We start from the raw sequence: 13066 nt of genomic DNA on the forward strand, positions 1-13066 counted from the left end.
TCAGATTAGTGAGAGGTAAAATTTAGTAGTCAGATTAGTGAGAGGTAAGATTAGTTAGTAGTCAGATTAGTGAGAGGTAAAAATTAGTTAGTAGTCAGATTAGTGAGAAGTAAGATTAGTTAGTAGTCAGATTAGTGAGAGGTAAAAATTAGTTAGTAGTCAGATTAGTGAGAGGAAAGATTAGTTAGTAGTCAGATTAGTGAGAGGTAAAAATTTGTTAGTAGTCAGATTAGTGAGCGGTAAGATTAGTTAGTAGTCAGATTAGTGAGCGGTAAGATTAGTTAGTAGTCAGATTAGTGAGTGGTAAGATTAATTAGTAGTCAAATGACTGAGTGGTAGGAGTTTTAGGATAGATAGGTCAGCATGCTAAGGCACTGTGGCTGAGCTCTGTAGCAACCCAAGGGTTGCAGGTTCGATCCCCGGCAAGGTCCACTCAGCCTTTCATCCTTCCGAGGTTGATAAAATGAGCAACGCCTTGAGACCCTTACGGGTGGTTAACCGAGCTTTACAAGTACCCAATACATTCATACAAACAAACAATACATACATTAGGAAGTGCAAAGTTTGAGCAAAATCACCTCAAATAAATGGCCCATTACACCTAAGCCTGTGTGAATGACAGCAGGATAATAGGGCACCAGCAGAGTTCCCAGTGCCTATGGCGGCACCATTACTAAAAGGCGCACATGTAAAGGGAAAGGTGATTGGGCACCTAGTATTTTAATTTCAAGCACCTATATGGCTCAATATTGAATGATCCAAATAGCTGTATTATTATTATTATAGCCTAATTATAAAATCTTTGGCTTAAAATGAATCTGTGATCCAATACTGACGGTACCAACAACACTAAGGGTCATTATAAGAATAAGTGCTCTGTATCTGCAGTTATACACCTCTGTTTTACAGCTGAAATAATAACAATACGAGCAGCATGTAATGGAACAAACAGCTACAGTCTACAGATTTATACAAACCATCAGTAACTTCTGTATACAACAGATTACTCGTTAGCACAGTGGTCATAAACTTTCATTTTTCCATCTCAAGAGAAACGCTTTTGAAAGAACAGGTTAGAATATATTTAGCTGCAGAAGCCTTTTTCAAGATTGAATGATATTTAAATAACATTTGCTACTAGGTTTGTAAAAAAAATGCAGAAGCATTTGATTTGCGCCAATAACACATCAGACGTTTGATTTCAAAATAGAAGTCCATTACCTAATACTAAAATAACAGATATCCCCCCTTTGTGTATGATACAAAAGGGGGTTCTATTATCTGAAGTTTCTATATATATCATTATATGAACTCAATGCCCTCGGCAATAAACAAGTGTAACTTCATTGACACTTATTTACCATCTGCTGGTGAAGTCTATAAATATTCATTTGTGGTAACAATTCAATAAATTCCCTTAAACATTAACTACAAGAAGGGTAGATAACCTTCACACAATTTTCTGCCTACCTGACCATAAGGGGATTGAATGATCCGTTGTAAATACCAAGCTCTGGTAATATTTAGGCTATATAATCAATATCAGCAGTGACAGCAATATATGGTACCAAAGTGATTGAATTGCGAACACAAAGATACATAATTGTACAAAGCTATTTAGAAAGTATATGGGACATTCATATCTAATTAAGTGCAATTCACAAGTATAGCCTTTCCAACCAAATACAATGGAGGCTAATACCTAATCTATACTTGATATAATAGCCATATATTTGTACTTGACTGTTTTTAATTTAACCCATTTTTATTGAAATCATAATAAAGTTTGTCATTTTAAAATCCAACCACGCACAATACGCAAAGGGATAAATAGAGTGCTATATATATTCTTTAGACTGATTTTGTAAATATAAACACACCAATGCACCATGGGTAAATATCATGTGACCCTGTGCTCACCAGAGCTTTGCCTAACATTAATTGAAATTACTGGTTATTAATATTACTAAATAGAATTATATTTTTGTAATGAATTGAACTCGTCAGCTCAGCGCATTTTTATCTTACAGACCGTTTCTTTTGTCAAACACAGATCAAATGGAGGAAAAAAATCCTCCTGTCAACACTCATCATGTAATTCCACTGAGTAAATGTTTTTATCAAATATGATGATACATTTAGATAACAACTGTCAATCTGAGCGGGGCAAGGCCATACATGTTAATCACTTACTGTTTCTTTGTGCTTTCTGGACAATACACTCATGTCGTGAATATGGATTTGCAGCATTTTATCATACATAGCGCAGATGGGCACTGGTTTCATTATGAACCATAAGGGATTAAATGCTGTATACTCCTCTGTGGGAATCTTAACCAATAACTATATTAGCTCTGCTTCTTAGCATAGGAATCAAGCTAAAAAAGGATCAAATAAATAAGGATATTTGAGTTATTTCAGGAGTTATTCAGAGTTATTCAGTAGTAAAGAATACTTATATTTAATTTATTTTTATAAGTGTTACATAGTTTAAAATGTCTCAGATACAGTGCAATGGGTGTTTTGCACTTTTTAATCGTGCTACTTTTTGGAGATTTAGGGGCTGTCCTGTTTGTAAGCAGTTTTCCCTCTTAAGGGAAGAAATAGCTAAACTAAACAAGCTAAGGTAAGTAACATACCTGTTACCTCTACAAAGCTGCCTCAGAAAGAAGCCCCTCTACCCCAGAGATCGGCAAGGAGAGGCAGATGGATCACTGTAGGCTCTGGAAGAATTAGAACAGTAGACCAGAAGCATTGCCCACAACCTCTGCCATTGCAAAACTCCTATGCTGCTCTTGCCGAACACACTTGTGATGAGGAGATTGCTGTTTCTGAGCCCTCTGAAGCTGTAACAGGTAATTTAAATCTATTGGCACCTGATTCTCCAGGTAACATAACACAGGAAAGAACTGCAGATGTGTTTTTGAGAAAAAGACTGTTAGTGGGTGACTCTATTTTGAGGAATGTGTATTTAGGTGAAAGTAAAGGAGAAACAAGGGAGGTTAGATGTCTTCCAGGAGCTACTGCTCACAGGGATAAGAATCGTATTTTGAGAATTGTTAAGGCAGCAGGAAAGGGAAGTGAGTTGGATGTGATTGTACATTTAGGAACAAATGATCTGGCTAGTAATCATGTTGCTGCTGTTCAGAAAGAGTTTTGTGACCTAGGTAATCATTTAGAGACTGTGGCATCAACTCTATCATTTTCTGCTATTTTACCTGTGTATGACCAGGAAGCAGGAAAGATGGAGCGGATAACAACATTTAATTCTTGGTTAGATAAGTGGTGCAGGGAACGAGGATTTGGTTTTATTGGCCATTATAGCTCTGTTTGGAAAGATACTAGGTTATTTAGGAGAGATGGCTTGCATTTGGATGCTAAAGGAACAGAGTATCTGGGAGAGGAGTTCAAATACTTTATTAGAAATCATTTAAACTAATAAAGGGGGGTAGCATTAATATATCCACCTGCCCCCACAGCATGCCAAAGCTGTTAGTCCAAGTAACAATTCTAGAAATTCTAGTAGAAAAATTCTTCGTGCCATGAGCACAAATGCTCGCAGCTTAGGAAATAAATTACCTGAACTCATTTCAATAATGACTAGGGACAACTTGGATTTAGTAGCTATAACAGAAACATGGTACAATGATTTGCATGACTGGGACATAGTCATACCTGGATACAGGTTATTTAAAAAGAACAGAGTAGGAAAGAAAGGTGGAGGAGTTGCTTTGTATGTAAATGAAAATATAAAGGTTACTGAAATTGTAGGAACAAATGATGAGGTGGAAAGTATTTGGGTGACTTTGGAAATTGGAGATAAAAATGTTTTTAGAATAGGGGTTGTATATAGGCCTCCATTGCAGGATGAAAAACTGGACAATCTGTTATTAGAAGAAATAACCAAAATGACCATGAAGGGTAAGGTTATAGTACTGGGGGACTTTAATTTGCCAGATATAGACTGGAAGATTCCTTCTGCTAGATCAGCCAGAAGCAGGTATATTCTTGAATCTCTGCTAGGGGAATCACTTGAGATATTAGTCAAGGAACCAACTCGTAAGGAAGCTATATTAGATCTAATACTTACAAACAGTGATACAGTTTAAGATGTGTCTGTAGGTGAGAACTTAGGATCCAGTGATCATCAATCTGTTAGGTTTAGTATTCATGTGCAGGATAGTGATGTCGCGAACTTAAAATTTTCCGTTCGCGAACGGCGAACGTGAACTTCCGCAAATGTTCGCGAACGGGCGAACCGGACGAACTGCCATTGACTTCAATAGGCAGGCAAATTTTAAAACCCACAGGGACTCTTTCTGGCCACAATAGTGATGGAAAAGTTGTTTCAAGGGTACTAACACCTGGACTGTGGCATGCCGGAGGGGGATCCATGGCAAAACTCCCACGGAAAATTACATAGTTGATGCAGAGTCTGGTTTTAATCCATAAAGGGCATTATTAAAAGGCAGGCAAATGCAATTAGATTACACTAGCAGACTGATGTTTCACAGTCAAAAAAGTTTTTTTTTTTTAAATTTACACTACTGGTACACCAGATATGAGTGGTGTCACTGGACAAGTGGCTTGGCAGGCAGGCAACTGCAATTAGATTACACAGGAAAAAAAAAAAACACAGACTGATGTTCTAGCCCTAAAAAGGGCTTTTTGGGGTGCTGTCCTTACAGCAGAGATCAGATGAGTCCTTCAGGACTGTAGTGGACACTGAATACCATAGCCTAGCTATCAATTTCCCTATTAAATCAGCAGCAGCTACACTGTCCCTCCTCTCACTAAGAATGCAGCTTCCGAATGAATCTAAAATGGCTGCTGTCCAGGAGCTGGGAGGAGCTGGGAGGGAGGGTCTGCTGCTGATTGGCTGGAATGTGTCTGCAGACTGTGAGATACAGGGTCAAAGTTTACTCAATGATGACGAATAGGGGGCGGATCGAACATCGCATATGTTCGCCCGCCGTTGCGAACGCGAACAAGCTATGTTCGCCGGGAACTATTCGCCGGCGAACAATTCGCGACATCACTAGTGCAGGAACTGTCCACCCAGACTAAAACAAAAGTTTTAGACGTTAGCAAGGCAGAATTTTCATTAATGGGAGAATACCTAAAAAACTATTTAAAAGGGAAAACTCTTATTACAGAGGTTCATGAACAGTGGGAATTTGTGAAAGGTGACATTTTAGATGCAACCGCACACTGTATTAGACATGTCTGTAAAAGTAAAAGAAAACGGAAACCAATTTGGCACATGCTGCAAAGACAAAAAAGATTGCATATAAAAATTACAGACACACACAAGCAGATGATGATATGAAAATATGGAGACTCCAACAAAAAAAGACTAAGCAATTAATTAGGAAGGTTAAAGCTCACGCAGAAGAGAAGATAGCACAGTCAGTAAAACATGGGGACAAAACATTCTTTAGATATATCAGTGAAAGAAGAAAAAATAAGGTAGGAATAGTAAAATTGAAATCAGTTGATGGTAGAATAATAGAAGGAGATAAGCAGATTGCAGACTGTCTCAATGATTACTTCTGTTCTGTTTTCACTAAAGATTGTGAAGATACAATGTCTACATTAAGGGATGCTACGAAAAATAGAAACAAGCTTACCAGTAATCTTTTTACAGAGGATGAGGTTTTGTTAGCATTATCAAAAATAAATGTTACAAAGGCAGTGGGTCCTGATAATATTCATCCAAGGGTTTTAAAAGAACTTTGATCAGTGCTAACTGTCCCATTAACTGATCTGTTTAATCAGTCACTATTAACAGGAGCTGTCCCAGATGATTGGAGAATAGCAAATGTAATACCTCTTCATAAAAAGGGCAGTAGAGAAGAATCTGGCAACTACAGGCCAGTTAGTTTAACTTCAGTAGTAGGGAAATTAATGGAAAGCCTCTTAAAAGAAAGAATTATGACTTACATAAAGACAAACAATTTAGAGGACCAAAATCAGCATGGTTTTACTTCAGGGAGATCATGTCAGACTAATCTAATTGAATTCTTTGATTATGTAACAAAAGTATTAGACAAGGGAGGAGCAGTTGATGTAGCATATCTAGATTTCAGCAAAGCATTTGACACCGTCCCACACAATAAACTAATTCACAAACTGTATCTCCTTGGTCTAGATTCAAAAATTGTGAACTGGGTGGAATGCTGGCTTAAGGACAGAAAACTTACACCTAGATTTAGAGTTTTGCGTTAGAAGGGGTGCGTTAGCTACGCATGTTTTTCCCCCCCCGCATCTTTAAAATAACGCTGGTATTTAGAGTTCTCTGAAGGGCTGCGTTAGGCTCCAAAAAGGGAGCATAGAGCATCATTTACCGCCACTTCAACTCTCAATACCAGCGTTGCTTACGGTAGCGGCTAGCTGGAAAAACGTGCTCGTGCACGATTTCCCCATAGGAAACAATGGGGCAGTTTGAGCTGAAAAAAAACCTAACACCTGCAAAAAAGCAGCGTTCAGCTCCTAACGCAGCCCCATTGTTTCCTATGGGGAAACACTTTCTAAGTCTGCACCTAACACCCTTACATGTACCCCGAGTCTAAACACCCCTAACCTTACACTTATTAACCCCTAATCTGCCGCCCCCACTATTGCTGAGCCCTGCATTTTATTATTAACCCCTAATCTGACGCTCCGGACACCGCCGCAACCTATATTATCCCTATGAACCCCTAATCTGCTGCCCCCAACGTCGCCGACACCTACATTATATTTATTAACCCCTAATCTGACCCCCCAACGTCGCTGCTTCCTTACCTACACTTATTAACCCCTAATCTGCCGACCGGACCTCGCCGCTACTATAATAAATGTATTAACCCCTAAAGCTAAGTCTAACCCTAACCCTAACACCCCCCTAAATTAAATATAATTTAAATCTAACAAAATAAATTATATCTTATTAAATAAATTAATCCTATTTAAAGCTAAATACTTAACTGTAAAATAAACCCTAATATAGCTACAATGTAACAAATAATTATATTGTAGCTATTTTAGCATTTATATTTATTTTACAGGCAACTTTGTATTTATTTTAACTAGGTAGAATAGCTATTAAATAGTTATTACTATTTAATAGCTACCTAGTAAAAATAATTACAAAATTACCTGTAAAATAAATCCTAACCTAAGTTACAATTAAACCTAACACTACACTATCAATAAATTAATTAACTAAACTACCTACAATTACCTACAATTAAATCAACTAAACTAAATTACAAAAAAAACCCCACTAAATTACAAAAACAAACAAACACTAAATTACAAAAAATAAAAAAAGATTACAAGAATTTTAAACTAATTTCACCTACTCTAAGCCCCCTAAAAAATAACAAAGCCCCCCAAAATAAAAAAATGCCCTACCCTATTCTAAAATAAAAAGTTAACAGCTCTATTACCTTACCAGCCCTTAAAAGGGCTTTTTGCGGGGCATGCCCCAAAGAAATCAGCTCTTTTGCCTGTAAAAAAAAGCATACAATACCCCCCCCCAACATTACAACCCACCACCCACATACCCCTAATCTAACCCACCCAAACCCCCCTTAAAATACCTAACACTAAGCCCCTGAAGATCTCCCTACCTTGTATTCACCCAGCCGGGTATCACCGATCCGTCCAGAAGAGGGCCCGAAGTCTTCATCCTATCCGGCAAGAAGAGGTCCTCCAGAGGGTCCGAAGTCTTCATCTTATCCGGCAAGAAGAGGTCCTCCAGAGGGTCCAAAGTCTTCATCCAGGAGGTATCTTCTATCTTCTTCCATCCGGAGTGGAGCGGGTCCATCTTGAAGCAGCCAACGCGGAGCCATCCTTGCTCACCGACGGACTAACAACGAATGAAGGTTCCTTTAAATGATGTCATCCAAGATGTCGTGCCTCGAATTCCGATTGGCTGATAGGATTCTATCAGCCAATCGGAATTAAGGTAGGAAACAGCCAATAGAATGCAAGCTCAATCTGATTGGCTGATCCAATCAGCCAATCAGATTGAACTTGAATCTGATTGACTGATTCAATCAGCCAATCAGATTTTTCCTACCTTAATTCCGATTGTCTGATAGAATCCTATTAGCCAATCGGAATTCGAGGGACGCCATCTTGGATGACGTCATTTAAAGGAACCTTCATTCGTCAGTGAGGAAGGATGGCTCCGCGTCGGCTGCTTCAAGATGGACCCGCTCCGCTCAGGATGGAAGAAGATAGAAGATGCCGCCTGGATGAAGACTTTGGACCCTCTGGAGGACCTCTTCTTGCTGGATAGGATGAAGACTTCGGACCCTCTGGAGGACCTCTTCTTGTCGGATAGGATGAAGACTTCGGACCTTCTTCTGGACAGATCGGTGATACCCGGCTGGGTGAATACAAGGTAGGGAGATCTTCAGGGGCTTAGTGTTAGGTTTTTTAAGGGGGGTTTGGGTGGGTTAGATTAGGGGTATGTGGGTGGTGGAAAAGTGTAATCTGTCCGACGGCGCTAACTATCAAGACCAAGGCTCCTATAACAATTGGGTCTCTAGATACCCAAAAAAAAGGAACAAAGAGAAGGGGTGTGTTAGGAGCGCCTACTGAAAGGCTAGGTCTAAATATAGGGTATATACTAATAGTGTCAGTTTGTACACTATAGGTTATAGACTAAAAGTGTCAGTATGTACACTATAAGAATCCTACCATGGTATAATAATGGGATCTTTAAATAATACAGTTTAACAGGTTTAATATCACATATAATAACAGCAGAAAATCACAGGTTAAAAAAGCATAAAAGTATATGGATCCATGATACTTAATAAAAACAATAACAATAAAAATGATCTAACAATGGCATTAATATTGATGCAAGGACAATGATACTTAATAAAAACGATTGCAATAAAACCAATTGCAATAGAAATGATCCAAAAATGCCATTAATGTTGATGCAAAGACAAATAGAAAAGTAAAAACAGTAAAGTAATATAAATGAAATACAATAAATACAATAAGTGACTATGTGCGATGTCTAGTAAAAATCAATGCGATATACAGTGGAAATTATGTATCAAACATGTATAAAAACATATAGAAAAAATAGAAAAAATACAATAGATTGGAAGTCCAGTGAGAAGGGAATCCGGTGAAAAAAGTATATGGAAATGTCAATAAAAAATAAGAAATGAAAAATATATGTGTCAAAAATCCAATGAAAAACAATCTATATAAATAAATTAAAATGTCCTCGTGATCCAAATGTCAATCCAAAAGTACGTATGTAGATCAAATATTGTGATAATAATAAAAAGTGTTCCAACAGTAAAAGATCCAATAAAAACAAAGCAAAAATGTCATATATCAGAAAGAGTGATCAAAAAATATGTAAACAAACTTCATAGAAAATAAGCTTCATAAAAATATGAGAAACTAAAAAACCAAAAAACAATCCTGTGAAAAAATAGAAAATCCAATAAACAATCCTGTGAAAAAATAGAAAATCCAATACCTGTGAAAAAAGAAAAAATACAACATAGAGTAGTAGTGCTTAAAATATGCTTGCAATTATAGGATTAAAACTCACCATATATGCCAACGCGTTTCGGCCCACCAATAGGGCCTTTTTCAAGACTGATATATGGTTGGTGAGAAAGCTTGTTATATACCTGTTTGGATTGAAAAATTGCGCCAAAAATTGCCCCAATTGCGCCAAAAAATGACCTTATGAACCGGAAGTAGAATTCAACCGGAAGTGGGGAATGATAGTTGTTAATGAGATTGGGTATATCCCTTTCTGATATTAAAATAATTAATTTGGCCCATCCTGTCATATTATAGTGGTCAACTTGTAGTGCCATCATATATAGGTGTTTCTGTAAGGCTGAGTGTATATCTTAATACCTATAACATTGCTAGTTGCCTTATTGCGCTAAAAAAACCGGATATCCGGTTCCGCCGCTAAACCGGAAGTTGATAGAAACCGGATGTTGACGAAACCGGAAGTTGACGAAAAACCGGAAGTTGGTATAATTCGTCACAACCGGAACAAACCTATGAGGGGGTAAACATGTGTCTGGTGTATTAATCAGTGCACTTCTCTTATATTGGGAACAAAACGGAGAAGGTGTATTGTGGCTCTTGTTACTATCGATTAATTAGTATATATCATCTGCTATTAGTAATTATGGTACTGATTAAAAACGTTTTACCATTGGTATTTGATCCCTTTTTATAAAATATGTAATCTTCCACCTGGTATTAAAGATAAATCTCTTCCCGTGAACCTATGATGTAGTATCTGTATCTTGTATATATTCTTATTAGAAAATGATAGGACCTAGATATCAATTATATATAAGGGTTCTGTAAGTATGAATCCTATACATAATTAGAAGTGTGGATGGGTCTTCTTAATTATGACCTGTCTGTTAATATATAATTATTATCTGTTCATACGGTATTCACGATAAAGATTTTAGTAAATCCAGACTGCTAGACAATAATAAAGAAATCAATATAATATAATTAATATAATAATAAAGAAGAGATCAATATAATATAATTATGAAAACATTAGCTCCAAACAATGACAAGAATAGGGGGATTATATAGGAATAATTATTCTAAAAGGAGGACTATATATACTATAGTAGTATATACTGGTGAAGTTATTAAGACCTGGACTTCTGGTAAGTTTATGAGGATAGGGGGAATAACCTCTTCATATAAATGTCCGTGCTTATTAAAAAGTGTGACAGGTGTTGAGTATATAAAGTCATTTATTTCAAATGTAATAGATGGGATAAGTCCTCCTTATTATTGAGGCCCTTTGGGTAAAGACAGTCAAGTTCGTAGATCCATCTTGATTCAGCTACAAGAAGTCTCCTTTCATAATCACCACCTCTCCAATTTGGTTTTACTCGTTGGATTCCATAATAGTTGAAATCTTTGAGACTGCATTTATGGTGAGTGGTGAAATGTTTATACATGGCAGTTTCAGTGTTGCCGTGTTCGACTTGTAAGATGTGTTCTCGAATCCTGTCTTTTAGTAATCTTGAGGTTTGGCCTACATATTGCAATCCACAGCTGCATTGGATTACGTATATTACACCTTTGCTGGTACATTTTATTAGGTCTTTAATTAGATGTTCCTTCTTAGAGTGATTAGATTTAAATTTCTTAATCTTAAGACCTCTTTTACACGCTTTGCAATTTATGCAAGGGAAAAAACCTTTGATTATTTTGCCAAAGACATCTTGTGTTCCTGTTGCTCTTGAGCGTGGAACACTAGGTGATAGCATGTTCCTTAAGTTGTCTGATTTCCTATAGATGAATTTTGGTTTGTCTGCCAGTATTTCCCCTATGGTGTCGTCATTCTTCAATAGCGGCCAATTTTTCTCAATTATTCTTTCTATTAGATGTCGGTTCTCACAGTATTGCGTGATGAATGCTACATCAATAGTATTCTTGTCATTTGATGTCTTATTTCTCTTGTCTTTATATTGGAGCAGTTCCTTACGATCCCGTTTTCGGACTTCTTCAATCTCTTTATCGATCACTTCTTCCTCATAACCTCTTTCTATGAAGCGTGCTTTGAGAGTCTTGGCTTGTGTCTCCCATAGTTCAGGGTCCGAGCAATTCTTTTTTAGTCTGAGTAGCTGCCCCTTGGGGATGTTCCTTTTCCACCTGGAATGGTGGCAGCTGTTGATGTGTATATAATGACTACAGTCCACAGGTTTAAAATATGTTGATGTTTTAATTTTGTTGTTTTCGACTGTGATCCTAAGATCTAGAAATGTGATCTCTGAGTTACTAATTTCATAGGTGAATTTGAGATTATGAATATTATTGTTCATAACCACAATGGTATGTTCCAGGTCTTCTCTTGTGCCCTTCCATACCATCAAAATATCATCTATATATCGATGATATGAAACCAGGTCCGCGCCTGCTGGGCAGGAGTCCCAGAAAATGGTTTCCCATTTGCCCATGTATAAGTTGGCATAGCTAGGCGCGAACCTGGTCCCCATGGCGGTGCCGCCCAGCTGTGTATAGAAGGTCCCATTGTGGTTAAAATAATTGTGAGTTAGTATATAAGAGATCCCTTCAAGGATAAATGTCTTCTGTGTATCTGGTATGCTCTCATCTTTGTTTAGAAAATATTCTACCGCCTCTACACCACCTGCATGTGGTATACTGGTGTAGAGGGAAGCTACATCACAGGTCGCGAGTAGGTACCCTTCTTCCCAACTTATGTTGTTCAGAATGTTTAGTATTTGTGTGGAGTCACGTATGTAAGAAGGTAATGTCACAACATACTTTTGAAGGTTTTTATCTAAGTACTCCGATAGGTTACTAGATAAGGAGCCAATCCCGGAGATTATAGGTCTTCCTGGTGGGTGGTGAAGTGACTTATGTATCTTGGGTAGATAGTAGAACACTGGTGTAATAGGGTATTTAATTCCTATATACCGAAATTCTTTATCGTTGAGTATGTTGTTCTCATGAGCTTCTCCCAAGATATCATCAATCTCTTCCTTAAATCGGACCACAGGGTTACTATTAAGTATTTCATAGGTATCTTCATCAGACAGGATTCTCATGCACTCTGCATCGTAGTCAACTTTGTCAAGGACTACAATGCCTCCTCCCTTGTCCGCAGGTTTGATTACTAAATCTTTATTCTTCTCCAGGTTTCTGATGGTTCGAATTTGGTTCCTTGATAGATTTTGTTTGTGTTTGGAAAGTTGAGTGTGGTTGATGTTCTTCAATTCATTACATACTATAGTTTCGAATGATTCAATGGCACTACCTTTACTCGCTGTCGGATAAAAGGTGGATTTAGGCTTAAGATCCGTATGTTGATAATTGTCGATGTCGGATTGCATGTTGTTAGTAGGGACTCTCTGTTGGTATTCCAGTGGAGACCTCATATAATGACGTTTCAATGTCAATTTTCTGACAAACTCTTTAATATTTACAAATGTTTCAAATTTGTTAAGGCCTTTGGATGGCGCAAAGGAAAGTCCATAGTTCAGAATAGAGTTCTCCTGTTCTGATAGGATGGTGGAGC

Source organism: Bombina bombina, chromosome 10, assembly GCF_027579735.1.
Source record: "Bombina bombina isolate aBomBom1 chromosome 10, aBomBom1.pri, whole genome shotgun sequence".
Classification (NCBI taxonomy): Eukaryota; Metazoa; Chordata; class Amphibia; order Anura; family Bombinatoridae; genus Bombina; species Bombina bombina.